The following is a 10,084-nucleotide window of genomic DNA, read 5'->3' as shown; positions in this document are numbered from 1 at the left end:
ATTACAACAATGGATCAGAATCTGAGAACGATAGATTTGAAATTTACAACAATGGATCAGAATCTGAGAATGATAGATTGGATATTACAACAATGGATCTTAATCTGAGTAAGATTGATTGGAATATTACAACAATGGATCAGAATGTGAGAACGATAGATTGGAATATTGCAACATTGGATCAGAATCTGAGAACGTTTGATTGGAATATTAAAATTATAGATTGGAATCTGAGAACGATAGATTGGAATATTAAAACTACTTTTCAACCTCTCAGAATGATACATTGGAACATTACAAGAATGGATCGGATTCTCTGAACGGCAGATTGGAATATTAAAACAATGGATCAGAATCTGAGAACGATAGATTGGGATTTTACACCAATGGATTGGATTCTGAGAACGATAGATTGGAATATTACAAAAATGGAACAGCTTCTGAGAAGGATTGATTGGAATAGTACAACTATGGTTCAGAATCTGAGAAGGATAGATTGGAATATTACAGCAATGGATCACTATCTGAGAACGATAAGTTTGAATATTACAACAATGGATCAGATACTGAAAATGATAGATTGGAATATTACAACAATGGATAAGAATTGAGAATGAGAAATTGGAAATTTACAACAATGGATTAGAATCTGAGAACGATAGATTAGAATATTACAACAATGGATCAGAAACTGAGAAGGATAGATTGGAATATTACAACAGTGGATCTGGATCTGAGAACGAAAGATTGGAATATTACAACAATGGATCGGAATCTGAGAACGATAGATTGGAATATTCCCACAATGGATCAGAATCCGAGAATGATAGATTTGCATATTGCAATAATGGCTCGGAATCTGAGATCGATAGACTGGAATATTACAACAATTGATCAGAATCTGAGAACGATAGATTGGAATATTACAACTATGGAAAAGAATCTGAGAACGATAGATTGGAATAATACAATAAGGGATCAGAATCTGAGAACGATAAATTGGAATATTACAACAATGGATCGGAATCTGAGAAAGTTAGATTGGAATGTAACAACAATGGATCAGAATGTGAGAACGTTAGATTGGAATATTACAACAATGTTTCAGAATCTGAGAAGGATAGATTGGAATATTAAAACAATGGATCACAATCTGATATGTTTCAATATTACAACGATGGATCAGAGTCTGAAAGTGATAAATTGGAATATTACAACAAAAGATCTGAATCTGAGAAAGATAGAATGGAAATTTACAACAATGGATCAGAATCTGAGAATGATAGATTGGAATATTACAACAATGGATCTTAATCTGAGAACGATAGATTGGAATATTGCAACTTTAGATCAGAATCAGAGAACGTTTGATTGGAACATTAAAATTATGGATTGGAATCTGAGAACGATAGATTGGAATATTAAAACTACTTTTCAACCTCTCAGAACGATAGATTGGAACATTACAAGAATGGATCGGATTCTGTGAATGACAGATTGGAATATTACAACAATGGATCAGAATCTGAGAACGATAGATTGGGATTTTACAACAATGGATCGGATTCTGAGAACGTTCGATTGGAATTTTACAACAATGGATCAGAATCTATGAACGATGAATTCGATTATTACAACTTTGGATCAGAATCTGAGTATGATAGATTGGAATGTAACAACAATGGATCTGAATCTGAGAATGATAGATTGGAATATTATAACACTGGATCAGAATGTGAGAACGATAGATTGGAATATTAAAACTATGATGCAAAAACTCAGAACGATAGATTAGAATATTACAAATATGGATTAGAATATGAGAACGATAGATTGGAATATTACAACAATGTATCAGAATCTGAGAAGGATTGATTGGAATATTACAAAAATGGATCAGCTTCTGAGAACAATAGATTGGAATATTACAACTAAGGTTCAGAATCTGAGAAGGATAGATTGGAATATTAAAACAATGGATCAGAATCTGAGAACGATTGATTGGAATAGAACAACTTTGGATCAAAATCTGAAAAAGATAGATTGGAATATTACAACAAGAGATCAGAATGTGAGAACGATAGATTGGAATATTACCACAATGGATCAGAATCTGAGAACGATAGATTGGAAATTTACAACAGTGGAACAGAATGTGAGAACGATATGTTGGAATATTAGAATAATGGATCGGATTCTGAGAACGATAGATTGGAATAGTACAACATGGGATCAGAATCTGAGAATGATAGATTGGAATATTACAACAATGGATCAGAATGTTAGAAAGATAGATTGGAATATTACAACTATGTTTCAGAATCTGAGAAGGATAGATTGGAATATTACAACAATGGATCAGAATCTGAGAACGATAGGTTGGAATATTACATCGATGGATCAGAATCTGAAAGTGATAGATTGGAATATTACAGCAATGGATCAGAATCTGAGAACGATAGATTTGAAATTTACAACAATGGATCAGAATCTGAGAATGATAGATTGGATATTACAACAATGGATCTTAATCTGAGTAAGATTGATTGGAATATTACAACAATGGATCAGAATGTGAGAACGATAGATTGGAATATTGCAACATTGGATCAGAATCTGAGAACGTTTGATTGGAATATTAAAATTATAGATTGGAATCTGAGAACGATAGATTGGAATATTAAAACTACTTTTCAACCTCTCAGAATGATACATTGGAACATTACAAGAATGGATCGGATTCTCTGAACGGCAGATTGGAATATTAAAACAATGGATCAGAATCTGAGAACGATAGATTGGGATTTTACACCAATGGATTGGATTCTGAGAACGATAGATTGGAATATTACAAAAATGGAACAGCTTCTGAGAAGGATTGATTGGAATAGTACAACTATGGTTCAGAATCTGAGAAGGATAGATTGGAATATTACAGCAATGGATCACTATCTGAGAACGATAAGTTTGAATATTACAACAATGGATCAGATACTGAAAATGATAGATTGGAATATTACAACAATGGATAAGAATTGAGAATGAGAAATTGGAAATTTACAACAATGGATTAGAATCTGAGAACGATAGATTAGAATATTACAACAATGGATCAGAAACTGAGAAGGATAGATTGGAATATTACAACAGTGGATCTGGATCTGAGAACGAAAGATTGGAATATTACAACAATGGATCGGAATCTGAGAACGATAGATTGGAATATTCCCACAATGGATCAGAATCCGAGAATGATAGATTTGCATATTGCAATAATGGCTCGGAATCTGAGATCGATAGACTGGAATATTACAACAATTGATCAGAATCTGAGAACGATAGATTGGAATATTACAACTATGGAAAAGAATCTGAGAACGATAGATTGGAATAATACAATAAGGGATCAGAATCTGAGAACGATAAATTGGAATATTACAACAATGGATCGGAATCTGAGAAAGTTAGATTGGAATGTAACAACAATGGATCAGAATGTGAGAACGTTAGATTGGAATATTACAACAATGTTTCAGAATCTGAGAAGGATAGATTGGAATATTAAAACAATGGATCAGAATCTGATATGTTTCAATATTACAACGATGGATCAGAGTCTGAAAGTGATAAATTGGAATATTACAACAAAAGATCTGAATCTGAGAAAGATAGAATGGAAATTTACAACAATGGATCAGAATCTGAGAATGATAGATTGGAATATTACAACAATGGATCTTAATCTGAGAACGATAGATTGGAATATTGCAACTTTAGATCAGAATCAGAGAACGTTTGATTGGAACATTAAAATTATGGATTGGAATCTGAGAACGATAGATTGGAATATTAAAACTACTTTTCAACCTCTCAGAACGATAGATTGGAACATTACAAGAATGGATCGGATTCTGTGAATGACAGATTGGAATATTACAACAATGGATCAGAATCTGAGAACGATAGATTGGGATTTTACAACAATGGATCGGATTCTGAGAACGTTCGATTGGAATTTTACAACAATGGATCAGAATCTATGAACGATGAATTCGATTATTACAACTTTGGATCAGAATCTGAGTATGATAGATTGGAATGTAACAACAATGGATCTGAATCTGAGAATGATAGATTGGAATATTATAACACTGGATCAGAATGTGAGAACGATAGATTGGAATATTAAAACTATGATGCAAAAACTCAGAACGATAGATTAGAATATTACAAATATGGATTAGAATATGAGAACGATAGATTGGAATATTACAACAATGTATCAGAATCTGTGAAGGATTGATTGGAATATTACAAAAATGGATCAGCTTCTGAGAACAATAGATTGGAATATTACAACTAAGGTTCAGAATCTGAGAAGGATAGATTGGAATATTAAAACAATGGATCAGAATCTGAGAACGATTGATTGGAATAGAACAACTTTGGATCAAAATCTGAAAACGATAGATTGGAATATTACAACAAGGGATCAGAATGTGAGAACGATAGATTGGAATATTACCACAATGGATCAGAATCTGAGAACGATAGATTGGAAATTTACAACAGTGGAACAGAATGTGAGAACGATATGTTGGAATATTACAATAATGGATCGGATTCTGAGAACGATAGATTGGAATAGTACAACATGGAATAAGAATCTGAGAATGATAGATTGGAATATTACAACAAAAGATCTGAATCTGAGAACGATAGTTTGGAATATTACAACACTGTATCAGAATGTGAGAACGATAGATTAGAAAATTAAAATGTTGGTTCAGAATCTGAGAACGGTCGATTGGAATAGTAAAATTATGGATTGGAATCTGAGAACGATAGAATGGAATATTATAACTATGATTCAAAATCTCAGAACGATAGATTAGAATGTTACAACTATGGATTAGAATCTGAGAACGATAGATTAGAATATTTCAACAATGGATCAGAAACTGAGAAGGATAGATTGGAATATTAAAACAATGGATCTGGATCTGAGAACGATAGATTGGAATATTACAACAATGGATCGGAATCTGAGAACGATAGATTGGAATATTCCCACAATGGATCAGAATCCGAGAATGATAGATTTGCATATTGCAATAATGGCTCGGAATCTGAGATCGATAGACTGGAATATTACAACAATTGATCAGAATCTGAGAACGATAGATTGGAATATTACAACAAGGGATCAGAATCTGAGAACGATAAATTGGAATATTAGAACAATGGATCGGAATCTGAGAAAGTTAGATTGGAATGTAACAACAATGGATCAGAATGTGAGAACGTTAGATTGGAATATTACAACAATGTTTCAGAATCTGAGAAGGATAGATTGGAATATTAAAACAATGGATCAGAATCTGATAGGTTTCAATATTACAACGATGGATCAGAGTCTGAAAGTGATAAATTGCAATATTACAACAAAAGATCTGAATCTGAGAAAGATAGAATGGAAATTTACAACAATGGATCAGAATCTGAGAATGATAGATTGGAATATTACAACAATGGATCTTAATCTGAGAACGATAGATTGGAATATTGCAACTTTGGATCAGAATCAGAGAACGTTTGATTGGAACATTAAAATTATGGATTGGAATCTGAGAACGATAGATTGGAATATTAAAACTATTTTTCAACCTCTCAGAACGATAGATTGGAACATTACAAGAATGGATCGGATTCTGTGAATGACAGATTGGAATATTACAACAATGGATCAGAATCTGAGAACGATAGATTGGGATTTTACAACAATGGATCGGATTCTGAGAACGTTCGATTGGAATTTTACAACAATGGATCAGAATCTATGAACGATGAATTCGATTATTACAAACTTGGATCAGAATCTGAGTATGATAGATTGGAATGTAACAACAATGGATCTGAATCTGAGAATGATAGATTGGAATATTATAACACTGGATCAGAATGTGAGAACGATAGATTGGAGTATTAAAACTATGTTGCAAAAACTCAGAACGATAGATTAGAATATTACAACTATGGATTAGAATATGAGAACGATAGATTGGAATATGACAACAATGGATCAGAATCTGAGAAGGATTGATTGGAATATTACAAAAATGGATCAGCTTCTGAGAACAATAGATTGGAATATTACAACTAAGGTTCAGAATCTGAGAAGGATAGATTGGAATATTAGAACAATGGATCAGAATCTGAGAACGATAGATTGGAATAGAACAACTTTGGATCAGAATCTGAAAACGATAGATTGGAATATTAAAACACTGGAACAAAATATGAGAATGATAGATTGGAATATTATAACAATGAATCAGAATCTGCGAAGGATAGAATGGAATATTACAACAAGGGATCAGAACGTGAGAACGATAGATTGGAATATTAAAACACTGGAACAAGATATGAGAATGATAGATTGGAATATTATAAAAATGGATCAGAATCTGAGAACGATAGATTGGAATATTACAACAAGGGATCAGAATGTGAGAATGATAGATTGGAATATTACAACAATGGATCGGAAACTGAGAAAGATAGATTGGAATATTAAAACATTGTATCGGAATCTGAGGATGATAGATTGGAATATTACAACTATGGATCAGAATCTGAAAACAATAGATTGGAATATTACAATAATGGATCAGAATCTGAGAACGATAGTTTGGAATATCAAAACACTGGAACAGAATTTGAGAATGATAGATTGGAATATTATAACAATGGATCAGAATCTGAAAATGATAGATTGGAATATTACAACACTGGAACAGAATCTGTGAAAGAGAGATTGGAATGTTATAACAATGGTTCAGAATCTGAGAACAATAGATTGGATTATTACAACAATGGATCAGAATGTCAGAACGATAGATTGGAATATTACAACTATGGATCAGAATCTGAGAAGGATAGAGTGGAATAGTACAACATGGGATCAGAATCTGAGAATGATCGATTGGAATATTACCACAATGGATCAGAATCTGAGAACGATAGATTGGAAATTTACAACAGTGGAACAGAATGTGAGAACGATATATTGGAATATTACAATAATGGATCGGATTCTGAGAACGATAGATTGGAATAGTACAACATGGGATCAGAATCTGAGAATGATAGATTGGAATATTACAACAATGGATCAGAATGTTAGAAAGATAGATTGGAATATTACAACTATGTTTCAGAATCTGAGAAGGATAGATTGGAATATTACAACAATGGATCAGAATCTGAGAACGATAGGTTGGAATATTACATCGATGGATCAGAATCTGAAAGTGATAGATTGGAATATTACAGCAATGGATCAGAATCTGAGAACGATAGATTTGAAATTTACAACAATGGATCAGAATCTGAGAATGATAGATTGGATATTACAACAATGGATCTTAATCTGAGTAAGATTGATTGGAATATTACAACAATGGATCAGAATGTGAGAACGATAGATTGGAATATTGCAACATTGGATCAGAATCTGAGAACGTTTGATTGGAATATTAAAATTATAGATTGGAATCTGAGAACGATAGATTGGAATATTAAAACTACTTTTCAACCTCTCAGAATGATACATTGGAACATTACAAGAATGGATCGGATTTTCTGAACGGCAGATTGGAATATTAAAACAATGGATCAGAATCTGAGAACGATAGATTGGGATTTTACACCAATGGATTGGATTCTGAGAACGATAGATTGGAATATTACAAAAATGGAACAGCTTCTGAGAAGGATTGATTGGAATAGTACAACTATGGTTCAGAATCTGAGAAGGATAGATTGGAATATTACAGCAATGGATCACTATCTGAGAACGATAAGTTTGAATATTACAACAATGGATCAGATACTGAAAATGATAGATTGGAATATTACAACAATGGATAAGAATTGAGAATGAGAAATTGGAAATTTACAACAATGGATTAGAATCTGAGAACGATAGATTAGAATATTACAACAATGGATAAGAAACTGAGAAGGATAGATTGGAATATTACAACAGTGGATCTGGATCTGAGAACGAAAGATTGGAATATTACAACAATGGATCGGAATCTGAGAACGATAGATTGGAATATTCCCACAATGGATCAGAATCCGAGAATGATAGATTTGCATATTGCAATAATGGCTCGGAATCTGAGATCGATAGACTGGAATATTACAACAATTGATCAGAATCTGAGAACGATAGATTGGAATATTACAACTATGGAAAAGAATCTGAGAACGATAGATTGGAATAATACAATAAGGGATCAGAATCTGAGAACGATAAATTGGAATATTACAACAATGGATCGGAATCTGAGAAAGTTAGATTGGAATGTAACAACAATGGATCAGAATGTGATAACGTTAGATTGGAATATTACAACAATGTTTCAGAATCTGAGAAGGATAGATTGGAATATTAAAACAATGGATCACAATCTGATATGTTTCAATATTACAACGATGGATCAGAGTCTGAAAGTGATAAATTGGAATATTACAACAAAAGATCTGAATCTGAGAAAGATAGAATGGAAATTTACAACAATGGATCAGAATCTGAGAATGATAGATTGGAATATTACAACAATGGATCTTAATCTGAGAACGATAGATTGGAATATTGCAACTTTGGATCAGAATCAGAGAACGTTTGATTGGAACATTAAAATTATGGATTGGAATCTGAGAACGATAGATTGGAATATTAAAACTACTTTTCAACCTCTCAGAACGATAGATTGGAACATTACAAGAATGGATCGGATTCTGTGAATGACAGATTGGAATATTACAACAATGGATCAGAATCTGAGAACGATAGATTGGGATTTAAAACAATGGATCGGATTCTGAGAACGTTCGATTGGAATTTTACAACAATGGATCAGAATCTATGAACGATGAATTCGATTATTACAACTTTGGATCAGAATCTGAGTATGATAGATTGGAATGTAACAACTATGGATCTGAATCTGAGAATGATAGATTGGAATATTATAACACTGGATCAGAATGTGAGAACGATAGATTGGAATATTGCAACTTTGGTTCAGAATCTGTGAACGGTCGATTGGAATAGTAAAATTATGTACTGGCATCAGAGAAAGATAGATTGGAATATTAAAACTATGATGCAAAAACTCAGAACGATAGATTAGAATATTACAACTATGGATTAGAATATGAGAACGATAGATTGGAATATTACAACAATGGATCAGAATCTGAGAAGGATTGATTGGAATATTACAAAAATGGATCAGCTTCTGAGAACGATAGATTGGAATATTACAACTAAGGTTCAGAATCTGAGAAGGATGGATTGGAATATTACAACAATGGATCAGAATCTGAGAACGATTGATTGGAATAGAACAACTTTGGATCAGAATCTGAGAACGATAGATTGGAATATTACAACAAGGGATCAGAATGTGGGAACGATAGATTGGAATATTACCACAATGGATCAGAATCTGAGAACGATAGATTGGAAATTTACAACAGTGGAACAGAATGTGAGAACGATATATTGGAATATTACAATAATGGATCGGATTCTGAGAACGATAGAAATGAATATCAGAACTATGGATTAGAATCTGAGAACGACAGATGGGTATATTACAACTATGGATTAGAATCTGAGAACAATAGATTGGAATATTCCCACAATGGATCAGAATCTGAGAATGATAGATTTGAATATTACAACAATTGCTCGGAATCTGAGATCGATAGACTGGAATGTTACAACAAAAGATCTGAATCTGAGAACGATAGTTTGGAATATTACAAAACTGGATCAGAATGTGAGAGCGATAGAATAGAAAATTAAAACTTTGTTTCAGAATCTGAGAAAGGTCGAATGGAATAGTAAAATTATCGATTGGAATCTGAGAACGATAGAATGGACTATTATAACTATGATTCAAAATCTCAGAACGATAGATTAGACTATTACAACTATGGATTAGAATATGAGAAGGATAGATTGGGATATTACAACAATGGATCGGAATCTGAGAAGGATTGA

Source organism: Carcharodon carcharias (assembly GCF_017639515.1).
Source record: "Carcharodon carcharias isolate sCarCar2 chromosome 38 unlocalized genomic scaffold, sCarCar2.pri SUPER_38_unloc_4, whole genome shotgun sequence".
NCBI classification, from domain to species: domain Eukaryota; kingdom Metazoa; phylum Chordata; class Chondrichthyes; order Lamniformes; family Lamnidae; genus Carcharodon; species Carcharodon carcharias.
Note: the sequence above shows the minus strand (reverse complement) of the source record.